The sequence below is a fragment of the Procambarus clarkii genome, chromosome 83, assembly GCF_040958095.1.
Source record: "Procambarus clarkii isolate CNS0578487 chromosome 83, FALCON_Pclarkii_2.0, whole genome shotgun sequence".
NCBI classification, from domain to species: Eukaryota; Metazoa; Arthropoda; class Malacostraca; order Decapoda; family Cambaridae; genus Procambarus; species Procambarus clarkii.
The window spans coordinates 12,701,379-12,714,265 of NC_091232.1; the positions used below are offsets into that span (position 1 = coordinate 12,701,379).

The following is a 12,887-nucleotide window of genomic DNA, read 5'->3' on the forward strand; positions in this document are numbered from 1 at the left end:
TTAAGTACTTTCGTATATTAAATACATCTTCAGAAAGGAATGTTTCCTTCATTCCTTCTGAAGATGTATTTAATATACGAAAGTACTTAAGGAAATTCCTGATTTCATTTTCCTCCGTGGTCTGACATTGTCACATTCTTAATCACGTGTTTATTTTCGTGATATACAGACATATATATATATATATATATATATATATATATATATATATATATATAGTATATATATATATATATATATATATATATATTTACATGTATATGAAAACCATATTTTTTGGTAGCGAAGATAAGGAGCTTGAAGGATAAGCACGGAATATGGTTTGACACCAGCTGCGGGACGAGCCCCTTAATGAGATGACGAGGCTGGAGACGCTATGAAGCTCAAGTTATGTGCACTTCTTTAAATTTATATTTCTCATCTCAGTTCATTATTGAAGATTTATAATAATTTCATGAGAACCTAACTTAATTTTATTATTATTATTATTATTATTATTATTATTATTATTATTATTATTATTATTATTATTATTATTGTTATTATTATTATTATTGCTATTATTATTATTATTGCTATTATTATTATTATTATTGGTATTATTATTCGTCTTTTTATTATTTTATTATTTATTATTATTATTATTTTTATGTTATTAATAATCTTGTTATAATCAAAATGGCATCGACCTTTATATAGGATTCCATTCTCGTCAACAGCCTTTCCAGCATCATTTCCAATATCACTTTCATTATCCCCGCCAACTCCATCAATATTCCCATCACCATCACCCGCGCGGGCTGGTCGCCCCCCTGCTATTTACAAAAACTAATTGTTGTTGCCAGATGCTTCACCATGGCGGCCCACGTGTGTTTGTTTAACAACATCAGCTGATCGATCACTCTTATCTACAGCGTCCCCCATTCCCTGTGTGATCAGTCTTTTTCTCACCTCAACCCTCCATAAACGATTGCACCTATAGCTTCTATGGTGGCTTCTATGATATATATATATATATATATATATATATATATATATATAATATATATAATATATATATATATATATATATATATATATATATAGTATATATATATATATATATATATATATATATATATATATATATAACGATAATATCAGAAGATAACTGGATTTAATAATTAATCTGACATATTTGTTTGCGTCATATTCTGCATCGAGTCTCTGGAGATCCTCGAAGCTGTCATCATCACGATCATCAGCTTGAATCTTGTTTTCACTGGTGCTCTCAAAGTGCAGTAATTGCTATCTTTCCCCCCCCCCCCCCCTCCTTCACCTTCATTATCTTCCTCCCCTGACACCCTTTACCCCTTACCTCAGGAGGCACCGTTCTCCTTATCTTCCACTCCGTTACTCAGGATGTGTCTGTGTGGAAGCATTCCTTCCAGCAGTTCAAAGTTGTTTTACCGTTGTTGAAGAGTGTAAGAATGTAACGTAAGTATATCGTAAGAATAAATGAAGAACAAGAATGTAAGAACTCTTGTATATATAAATAAAAAAATAATTAAAGGAAATTACTGTGAAGTTCATGATTTCGTTTTCTTTTCTTTTCTGTGTTGGACTTATGTTTGACAGATCATTTTTATATGTATAATTTGCTTGTTACTGATGTTATACTGCTAATATTACTACACGTATTATTATTCAGTTACTAATGGTACTTATATTACTATAATAATAAAATATTTATAATAATCATCATGGAAGTTGAACATTTACTTCGATAACATCCTGAAAGGAATTCTTGAGGTATGGACCTCGGGAGATGATTGCCGCTCTCATTTTTAAAGAGACATGAAAGAGAACGTAAATCACATTACAGAACCCCGACAATTGAGAGTATTTTGGGGACGACGTTGGCAAGTTACACGAAAGAATGAAGCGATAGTTATCTCACGAAGGCAAAACAGTATATCGCCCCATGGATAATACTAAATTCAAAGAGTGTTATAACACATCAACTAAATTTAATAAAACATCGATGAAAATCTCTCCTTTAGCAGATATGTGAAAGATGTTGCAGTTAAGAACGTTAGGAACTGTTAAAGTTGAAGAGAGCAGCAGAACATCGAGAGGCAAAGTGGTGCTTAACATTACAATTCATTTAGATCGATCATTGAATGCTTACAAAAATGTGCGATTTTGGGAGGTAAGGAACATACTAGTACATCAATTACAATAAATACATAACATGGATACAGATCTACTGAAAACTAAGTCTAATCTTCTTAGCTAATTACTTTGAGGCTAGGCACAGACCAGACGGGTGTGTGTGCATTTTGATGTCCCCTTCCCCCCCCTCCCCCGCCCAAAAAAATTATATGTACATACATATATATATATATATATATATATATATATATATATATATATATATATATATATATATATATATATATATATATATATATATATATATATATATATGTATATATATAAACTAGAGATCCTATGTACCACTATCAGAGGATTTCTTGGGTAACAAATGTTACCATGAATTCAATTATTTCCGAGAATATCAGATTAATGAAATAATTACATTTACGACTTGGAACTTAGAGAGAGGAAGACATTAGCGAGACAACATTGAGGTGGAAACAATTATACCTAGATTGTGGCATCAGCTCCTTGGTTCCTGTAAGTCACTTGGAGAGCCAGGGAAAAATATTCATTGTACTGCCTTCCTCATTCTTTTAGTGATGCTATAGACCATTAATCTGTATTTGTTTCTGCAATTTAAAGAGCGCATCAGACATGTTAGAAGAACATTGACCGTGTTTCTTGTCGTCAAACCTTCAGCTGGTCACCAGATCAAATCAAATCAAATCAAATCAAATACTTATTCAGGTAAAGTGCATACATACAAGGTGAGATACAAAACATTGATAGATTTATAGATAGAGCTAGTACATACAATGCCTAAAGCCACTATTACGGAAAGGGTTTCAGGCAGAAACGAATCAGGGTCCTTGTGTAACTATTTCATTAAATCTGGTGTATTGGACGACATCCTAAAAATTTATTAAAATATTTGCTTGTCCATTTTATAGAATGAAGATTTTTTGTATTTATATTATTGTTAAGTTGCATCTTTTATAAACCCATCCTTGCACTTGTGTGGCAGTGCACAATAGAAAGTTGATTTTACATATTCGTTCATTAAACATTGGTTGTAACTATGATTTATATGTGCATCAGCCTACAGTTTAGACCTATGGTCTTGTGTATGACCCTCTGTCCTATGTGGCGGTGAATACCAGCATTATCCTCACTCTAATAAGACTCAATTGAAATCCTCAGATTAGGCGAAATTGTAACTAAATTTTTTCAGTAATGATGTTAATAATAATAATATGGTCCTTGTCTCTTGGCTCCTACCTGCCAGGGAACTGACATGCCGACGGAAGAGTGACAGGAGGAAGGGGGGGACGGACAGAAGGAAGGAAGACTGATATAAGAAAGGAGGAACTGACACGAAGAAGGGGGATTGACATGACAAAGACTAACTGACAGGAGAACGGGGGACTGACATGATGAAGAGGGGACTGGCAAGAGGAAAGGGATTGACATATAAAAGGCTGACTAACAAGAGGAGGAGCACATAGACAGCACCTGGCTCTGGGCCTCCCGACTCTCTCATATGAATGCTGCTCAGTGCTGAGCTTGAAGTGTAACTTCCCGCTGCAGTGGTGGTCATAACAGGCTTCATGGACACCCTGATGGCCACTTATGGCTTCATCTTGCATTTAATGAACTTTGCGGAATTTTCAAGATGCAAATGATTCTCATACACCCCCCCCCCACCCTTCTCCCTTCCCCACCTCCTCACACACACACACACACACACACACACACACACACACACACACACACACACACACACACACACACACACACACACACACACACTCCCTAACCCAAGTTGTTTTACAATGGTTTCAACTTTCTGAATTGTTTAAACCTCGTGTTGCCCGAGTTAGTAGTTTTTTTCTGACCATCCTTTGGACGGGCTCCGTGATAGGAAGCAATACGCCTGGAGATGTAGAGTTATTAAGTAAGAAAGCATGTTAAGCTAATCTGGCAATGCCACACTGGAAGCATTACTATACGAAAGGCTGGAATATCCCCCAAGAGAAGTCAAACTTCACCTCCTTGCCAGATAACATCAACAGAACAAGCATTATGGTCATGTCACATTTCTCGACTCGATTCCAAAAGTAGCAGCGAGCAACACTACCAGGTTATATCGGCAGCTTCACCAAGTAACACCAATGTCCTAGGAACCAACACTAGGACGAACGCCATGCACTTTCAAGACAGACAGCACCACCATTAACCCAAGGCAGCCAAAAGGCGAAAGAAACAATACATCAGCAATGAAAATCGAGGCAGAGGAAACCTTAACACCTAGTGTTCCAGAGCCAGATACACCACCACACACCCTAGCAGAGTCTCTATCCAGCCAGACAGCAACACCGCCAGGTCATTTCGTGTAACAACTAAACAGGAAGGAGCACAATCAAGCCATAAACGAGAACAATTAAGCAAGAAAAGAGAACAATTAAGCTGGAAAAGAGAACAATTAAGCAAGAAAAGAGAAAAATTAAGCAAGAACAGATACCAATTAAGCAAGAAAATAGAACAATTAAGCAAGAAAAGAGAACAATTAAGCTGGAAAAGAGAACAATTAAGCAAGAAAATAGAACAATTAAGCCAGAAAAGAGAACAATTAAGAAATAATAGAGAACAATTAAGCAAGAAAAGAGACAATTAAGCAAGAAAATAGAACAATAAGCCAGAAAAGAGAACAATTAAGAAAGAATAGAGAACAATTAAGCAAGAACAGATACCAATTAAGCAAGAAAATAGAACAATTAAGCAAGAAAAGAGAACAATTAAGCAAGAAAAGAGAAAAATTAAGCAAGAACAGATACCAATTAAGCAAGAAAATAGAACAATTAAGCAAGAAAATAAAACAATTAAGCAAGAAAAGAGAACAATTAAGCAAGAAAATAGAACAATTAAACAAGAGAAGAGAACAATTAAGCAAGAATTGCGAACAATTAAGCAAGAAAAGCGAACAATTAAGCAAGAATAGAGAACAATTAAGCAGGAATAGAGAACAATCAAGCTAGGTAGTAGCAGGAAATAGTCACGGACGACCACCACCAAAGCTGTAATAGTACTGGGTTATTTAGTACCACAATCAAGCCTCACTACACCACTGAACCAGGACACAGCACAAGACCAGAGAACACTGCTACCAGGTCTCGCCAGCTCAGAAACAGAACCCCAGAAGAATTAGTGTGAAGGAGCTGACGAGGCGAAGGTAAAGAATGGTTCAGCCTTCCATTATTTTTCTGTGTCACTTGCAGCTGTAGCGGCAGTCTTAGCTGCACTGCCTCGACAGTCTGAGCACGTCTTGCTAAATGAACACACACACAACTGATGCTCCTGTTCACCTAACAGTAAATTGATACCTGGGAGTCAGACTGCTACTACGGCTGCATCCTGGGGATGTGTGTGTGTGTGTGTGTGTGTGTGTGTGTGTGTGTGTGTGTGTGTGTGTGTGTGTGTGTGTGTGTGTGTGTGTGTGTGTGTGTGTGTGTGTGTGTGTGTGTATGTGTGTGTGTGTGTGTGTGTGTGTGTGTGTGTGTGTGTGTGTGTGTGTATGTGTGTGTGTGTGTGTACTCACCTAGTTGTACTCACCTAGTTGTGTTTGCGGGGGTTGAGCTCTGGCTCTTTGGTCCCGCCTCACAACCGTCAATCAACAGGTGTACAGATTCATGAGCCTATCGGGCTCTGTCATATCTACACTTGAAACTGTGTATGGAGTCAGCCTCCACCACATCACTTCCTAATGCATTCCATTTGTCAACCACTCTGACACTAAAAAAGTTCTTTCTAATATCTCTGTGGCTCATTTGGGCACTCAGTTTCCACCTGTGTCCCCTTGTGCGTATTCCCCTTGTGTTAAATAGACTGTCTTTATCTACCCTATCAATCCCCTTCAGAATCTTGAATGTGGTGATCATGTCCCCCCTAACTCTTCTGTCTTCCAGCGAAGTGAGGTTTAATTCCCGTAGTCTCTCCTCGTAGCTCATACCTCTCAGCTCGGGTACTAGTCTGGTGGCAAACCTTTGAACCTTTTCCAGTTTAGTCTTATCCTTGACTAGATATGGACTCCATGCTGGGGCTGCATACTCCAGGATTGGCCTGACATATGTGGTATACAAAGTTCTGAATGATTCTTTACACAAATTTCTGAATGCCGTTCGTATGTTGGCCAGCCTGGCATATGCCGCTGATGTTATCCGCTTGATATGTGCTGCAGGAGACAGGTCTGGCGTGATATCAACCCCCAAGTCTTTTTCCTTCTCTGACTCCTGAAGAATTTCCTCTCCCAGATGATACCTTGTATCTGGCCTCCTGCTCCCTACACCTATCTTCATTACATTACATTTGGTTGGGTTAAACTCTAACAACCATTTGTTCGACCATTCCTTCAGCTTGTCTAGGTCTTCTTGAAGCCTCAAACAGTCCTCTTCTGTTTTAATCCTTCTCATAATTTTAGCATCGTCCGCAAACATTGAGAGAAATGAATCGATACCCTCCGGGAGATCATTTACATATATCAGAAACAAGATAGGACCGAGTACAGAGCCCTGTGGGACTCCACTGGTGACTTCACGCCAATCGGAGGTCTCACCCCTCACCGTAACTCTCTGCTTCCTATTGCTTAGATACTCCCTTATCCACTGGAGCACCTTACCAGCTACACCTGCCTGTCTCTCCAGCTTATGTACCAGCCTCTTATGCGGTACTGTGTCAAAGGCTTTCCGACAATCCAAGAAAATGCAGTCCGCCCAGCCCTCTCTTTCTTGCTTAATCTGTGTCACCTGATCGTAGAATTCTATCAAGCCTGTAAGGCAAGATTTACCCTCCCTGAATCCATGTTGGCGATTTGTCACGAAGTCCCTTCTCTCCAGATGTGTTACCAGGTTTTTTTCTCACGATCTTCTCCATCACCTTGCATGGTATACAAGTCAAGGACACTGGCCTGTAGTTCAGTGCCTCTTGTCTGTCGCCCTTTTGTATATTGGGACCACATTCGCCGTCTTCCATATTTCTGGTAGGTCTCCCGTCTCTAGTGACTTACTACACTATGACACTACACTACACTATGGAGAGTGGCAGGCAAAGTGCCTCTGCACACTCTTTCAGTACCCATTGTGAGATCCCATCTGGACCAACAGCCTTTCTAACATCCAGAAGATGTGTGTGTGTGTGTGTGTGTGTGTGTGTGTGTGTGTGTGTGTGTGTGTGTGTGTGTGTGTGTGTGTGTGTGTGTGTGTGTGTGTGTGTGTGTGTGTGTGTGTGTTAAAAATAAATGTAGTAGATGAAAATAGTTGGGAAATCAGTCCGTTAGACAACCAACAGTTAGATAGACGGGGTCCAAGAGCTAAATATGATGAATAAAAACGTGGGAACTGAGTCATTGCAATAATCCAAAAAACGTTCGGAAGATGAAACTAATTACCAAGGTTGTTCTTGCAGTCATATGAAAGTTAGAACAGAGATTCGCAGATGGAAGAAAGATATTATTTTGTTCTCGACATACAGGGGTCAGAAACATGCAGAAAGTCTGTATGTGTAACTCACTTATTCTGAATACGAAACCCACTCTATTGCGACTCATACCTTCATTGGACACCAACACACATTTTTACTGGGGGAGAGAGAGAGAGAAAAAGAGAGAGAGAGAGAGAGAGAGAGAGAGAGAGAGAGAGAGAGAGAGAGAGAGAGAGAGAGAGAGAGAGAGAGAGAGAGAGAGAGAGAGAGAGAGAGAGAGAGAGAGAGAGAGAGTGAGAGAGAGAGTGCGGGATAGGTTAGATGAATTCAAACATTTATATATATGTATATATGAACTGAAAGAAAAATAAACATTATCACACATCACCGTTTTAATTGGAATGAATGATGAGAGATGAGTAATTTGATTTTAGAATCTAGAAAATAACTCAAACATCCATTAATTTTGTTTATAAGAACTGACCAGTAATTTTCTTGCAGAGTAATAAGATTTGTGTTTAACTTTGTCTCACTTTTCGTAGTTGCTGAGCATACTAGTACAAGAATTGAAAAAAGATACATAATGTGACATAATTGAATTTTTGGATTGATGCGTAAATAACAGGAGGGAGAACACGAAATGCAATGTAAGCAGGAGTATTAATGGAAACGCAGAGCAGCATAAAAATGAATTATGGCTTCATTTTCCGTTTGCTGGAGGCATTAAGGTAAAATAAAACACACAGCTCAGGAAATGAGAAACTTTTTGCTCATCCAGACCTAAAAAAAAACTTTGCACATTTTGTCTTTGCTTCAGATCTGCATTGAATCTGTGTTTGTTTTACTTGTCCGAGCCGTCACAATAAAACCAGCTTTTGCAAGGAATACCATGAATATATAGAAGCTGCACCTGGGTTCACGAAACTAAAATTGAAATCTTATTCCCGCATTCTTGCTTTAACATTAAAACAATAATTCTTACCTTACTCTACTAACAAGATAAAGGGAATTAATGATAAGCGGTATTCCGGTACCATGTTTGGGTAATTATGTTCAGCTGAAATTACTTTTCTTTTTGTAACAATTAAAAAAATGTGACATTTTTGGTTAGGAATTTATAACGGAAACGATTCCAGCAGACGTATATCAAATGGAAAAACACCAAAAAAGAAAAAAAGTATGTGTCGATGTTATCTGAGGGAAAATATAGAACTGTAGGGAAAAACAAGCCACGAAAAATATTACTAGACAGAAAAGTGGTAGGCTCTCTTCCTCCTCTCTCTTCCCGCAGCTGGCAAAAGTAATACTTTGTGAAAACATTCATGCAAATATAATAAAAATATGACTAAGCTATATATAGATATATAAATATATATACATTTATTGTGGTTGACAATATATATATATATATATATATATATATATATATATATATATATATATATATATATATATATATATATATATATATATATATATATAGGGGGGTACCACCACTGATGCAATTATAGGGACCCACAGCCTCAGGGAAGGGAACACAGAGCATTCAGGGAAAAACTTGCCCTTTAACTCTGAATACGAAAGAGTGTTCGCTTCTCCTACCACCACCCCCCCCCCCTTTTTTTATTATGGTGTACACTTTATTATGCAGGGTTATGCAGTTACATATACATATACATATATATATATATATATATATATATATATATATATATATATATATATATATATATATATATATATATATATATATATATATATATATATAACCGCCTTTCTAACTAATCTAAATCTATTTTTTTTTCTAATATATCTACTTCACATATTTTTAACACACGCACGCACACACACACACATCCCTAGGAAGCAGCCCGTAGCAGTTGTCTAACTCCCAGGTATCTATTTACTGCTAGGTGAACAGAGGCACCGGGATGAAAGAAACTGCCCATTTGTTTCTGCCTCTGCCGGTAACCAAACCCGGTACTTTAGAACTATAAACCCAGAGCGCTGTCCATTCAGCCGCGAGCTCCTAGCGTGTGTGTGTGTGTGTGTGTGTGTGTGTGTGTGTGTGTGTGTGTGTGTGTGTGTGTGTGTGTGTGTGTGTGTGTGTGTGTGTGTGTGTGTGTGTGTGTGTGTGTGTGTTTAGAATTATTTCCTGTAGTTGACTATGTGTGGAGTGGATATCATTCTGGCCAAATAATCCCGTTCCCCGAATTCGATTCCAACAACGGATGCAGTTCAATTTCTAATTTGGTTTGCAGGTAGTATCCGGAAAGTGACCTCACCAGCCTCGCCAGCTTTCCGTTAAAGCACAACTGGAACCCAAATACCCAAGAAAACGAAGGAAATATACGTTTCTGTCTCCCTCAAACAGCGGTAGTGACTGTTTTAAACCGAAATATTGTTCCAAAGGCTTTTACCTTAAAAAAAAAGTTATCGTTATGAATCACCGTAAATTTACGACGACATAATCGTTTCCAAACATCAGGCATTCAGTGAGCGGTGGAGATGCAAAGAGCAAGGATAAGGGAGACTAAGCAAATACCATCGTTAAGAAATAGACCTACCCGCCAAAAACACACCGAAACTATGACGTTGGTACAACGTTCGAACAAGTTTTAACACCTAACCAGTTATAAAAACCAATATAGCAAGTTGTAACAACGTTCTAGTACGTCATAAACACGTTAAGCCAAGATGTAACAACTTTATTTCAAGTTGTAACAAGCGGTAAATAGAGACAGTTTCGGTTTGTGTTTCCAGGGTACGAACCAAAACTGAAAGATTTAAACAGGTTTTCTTTAAAGTAAGATAAACTTCGAGGGGATAGCTAAATGGAAACATAAAAATGCATAGGGACTTCGATTCCCTTAAATAAGAAGAACTATCTGAGATGAAGTTAGTTTCGGTAGTTAGTTTCAAGGAGGAGAAACACTGGCCTGAAGCTCAGAAAAAGAAGCAGAACAAAGGAAGGTCAAGTGATTTGCTATTCACAGAGCCCATTTATCGCATGATGTCGCAAGCATAAATTATTTGCGTCTGAATTGGTATTAGTAGAATATTAGTGTATATACGTTTCATCAGAATACAGTAGAAACAGTTGACATAGTTGTTTATATAGTTGTTTATATAGTTGTTTATATAGTTGTTTATATAGTTGCTTGGTGTAGCATCATTAACCATTGCCGTTGCTTCTGGCTCGTTATTCATAGGAGAGAGAGACGAGAGAGCCTTCAAGTGTTCTATTCTGTTTTATATAAGAGATGAAGCATTAGTAATGTTAATTATTTAATCCCTCTTGAAAGTTGTTGCTGTTGGGCTTAAGGCTTATGTTATTATCCTGAGGGTCAGTAAGGCCGTCATAATAACCTACTGACCCTCCAACAGGTACGCAGGCGATGAGTCACAATAACGTGGCTGAAGTATATTGACCAGACCACACACTAGAAAATGAAGGGACGACGACGTTTCGGTCCTTCCTGGACCATTCTCAAGTCGATTGTGACGACGGCGACCGAAACGTCGTCGTCCCTTCATTTTCTAGTGTGTGGATTGGTCAACCTCCAACAGGTACATTTCAGCTCTCTGTGCATGTGACGCTGAGAAGTTCGGTACAGTCTCGATGAATAATGCGCACCGAGTTGAGTGAGGGATTACAGAAGGAAGGGTTGAGTGAGTCATTGCCGTGGGAGTTGAATAGGGAATTACAATAGTGGATGAGTCTGACATAGCAGTGGGAGGGTTGAATGGAGAACTGCAATGGGTCGGCTGAGTATAGAGTTTCAGAGTGGGAGTGGAATGATTAAATGAATTTTACCAAACAGTGGTTGTCCAGAGCTACTGATTAAGGCTTCCAGGGATCATAAAGATAAGAATTTAATTAGTTTGACATTTTCTGTGGGTGGTGATGAAAGAGGAAAGCCCGGCATGGCTCGTCACCCAGGTCGTATTAAACTCCAGGGCAAATACTGAAGGAGCGAATTTGTCATTTCAATAAATTATTTCTGTCGACTTTCGAAGCAAAAATTATTCTCTTATTTTGTTGTAATGTAGTGAACAAGGCTTCAGTAATCTATTCTGTTATTATCTGCATGTGAAAATGCAGAGAATACTGTTTATTGGATTTAATCATTGTTCGTATTCGAGTTATCAAAATGCTATATACTGATGGTAAGTGTATTTCGCTTTAAGTTAGTGTAAGAGCCGCGTTTTCTTATTAAGAATTTAACAAAATAACAGAACAAATTACTCGAATCATTTTTCCTAACTCCTACCTGGTCAGTCTTCTCTAAGTTGAATAAAGTGTCAATATTACATGAAACATACTATAAACATGAGGAGAAATATTACAGAGAAGGCAAGGTATGGTATATCATTGTAAAGGACAGGAACTATTCTTAACTACGCTTGGGGGAGAGTGTGGGAGGTTCGGGAAATGTAGGAGACGCGACAAAGAAGAGAAGGGGGAAGCAAGCAGGAAGGTTAGAAATTAGTTAAAAAAATCATTTGCATATTCTCTTAAAGATACTGGAATTATTAATCTTAATATTTTCAATGGAGATGGATGTGTGAATTGCATCTTTCTTGACGGGGCCAAAATGCCATTGTGACGGTCCTATTATATAATGACAGAATACAATACAGAAAATTAATCCGGCAAAACAGAAAAGTGTAAAGACTGATGATACAAATACCTGCGAGGAAGGAGGCAAAGAGAAAAAGTTAGAGGCAGAATACTAATGGAGTAATGTGACAAAGCCATATCTTTCAGTATTACGTTCTTTTTTGTTTCTCGAGTACTTTAATATTCTTCCAGAATATTAAAGTAAAGCCCTTAGTAGTCGCAACTTTGTAGGAACAACGAGGGAAAACAGAAACACGCACATGCAAATTTACAACGAAATTGATAAGTTTTCATGAATAAGAAATATTCCTATGAAATTGAATATTTATCTTTCCCAAAGCAAAAACTCATCATGATATGGAAATAATTCTGTGTGAACATGATATATATATATATATATATATATATATATATATATATATATATATATATATATATATATATATATATATATATATATATATATGTCGTACCTAGTAGCCAGAACTCATTTTTTGGCCAACAATGCAAGCCCCGATTTGCCTAATAAGCCAAGTTTTCCTGAATTAATATATTTTCTCTAATTTTTTTCTTATGAAATGATAAAGCTAACCATTTCATTATGTATAAGGTCAATTTTTTTTTATTGGAGTTAAAATTAACGTAGATA

The 12,887-nt window shown here is 37.4% G+C and overlaps 1 protein-coding gene across 1 annotated transcript in view; it reads right to left on the reverse strand.

Moving 5' to 3' along the window:
• The window catches only part of LOC123768842 (uncharacterized), a 58,332-nt gene that overhangs the window by 26,967 nt on the left and 18,478 nt on the right, over window positions 1-12,887 (reverse strand). The window lies entirely within an intron of this gene.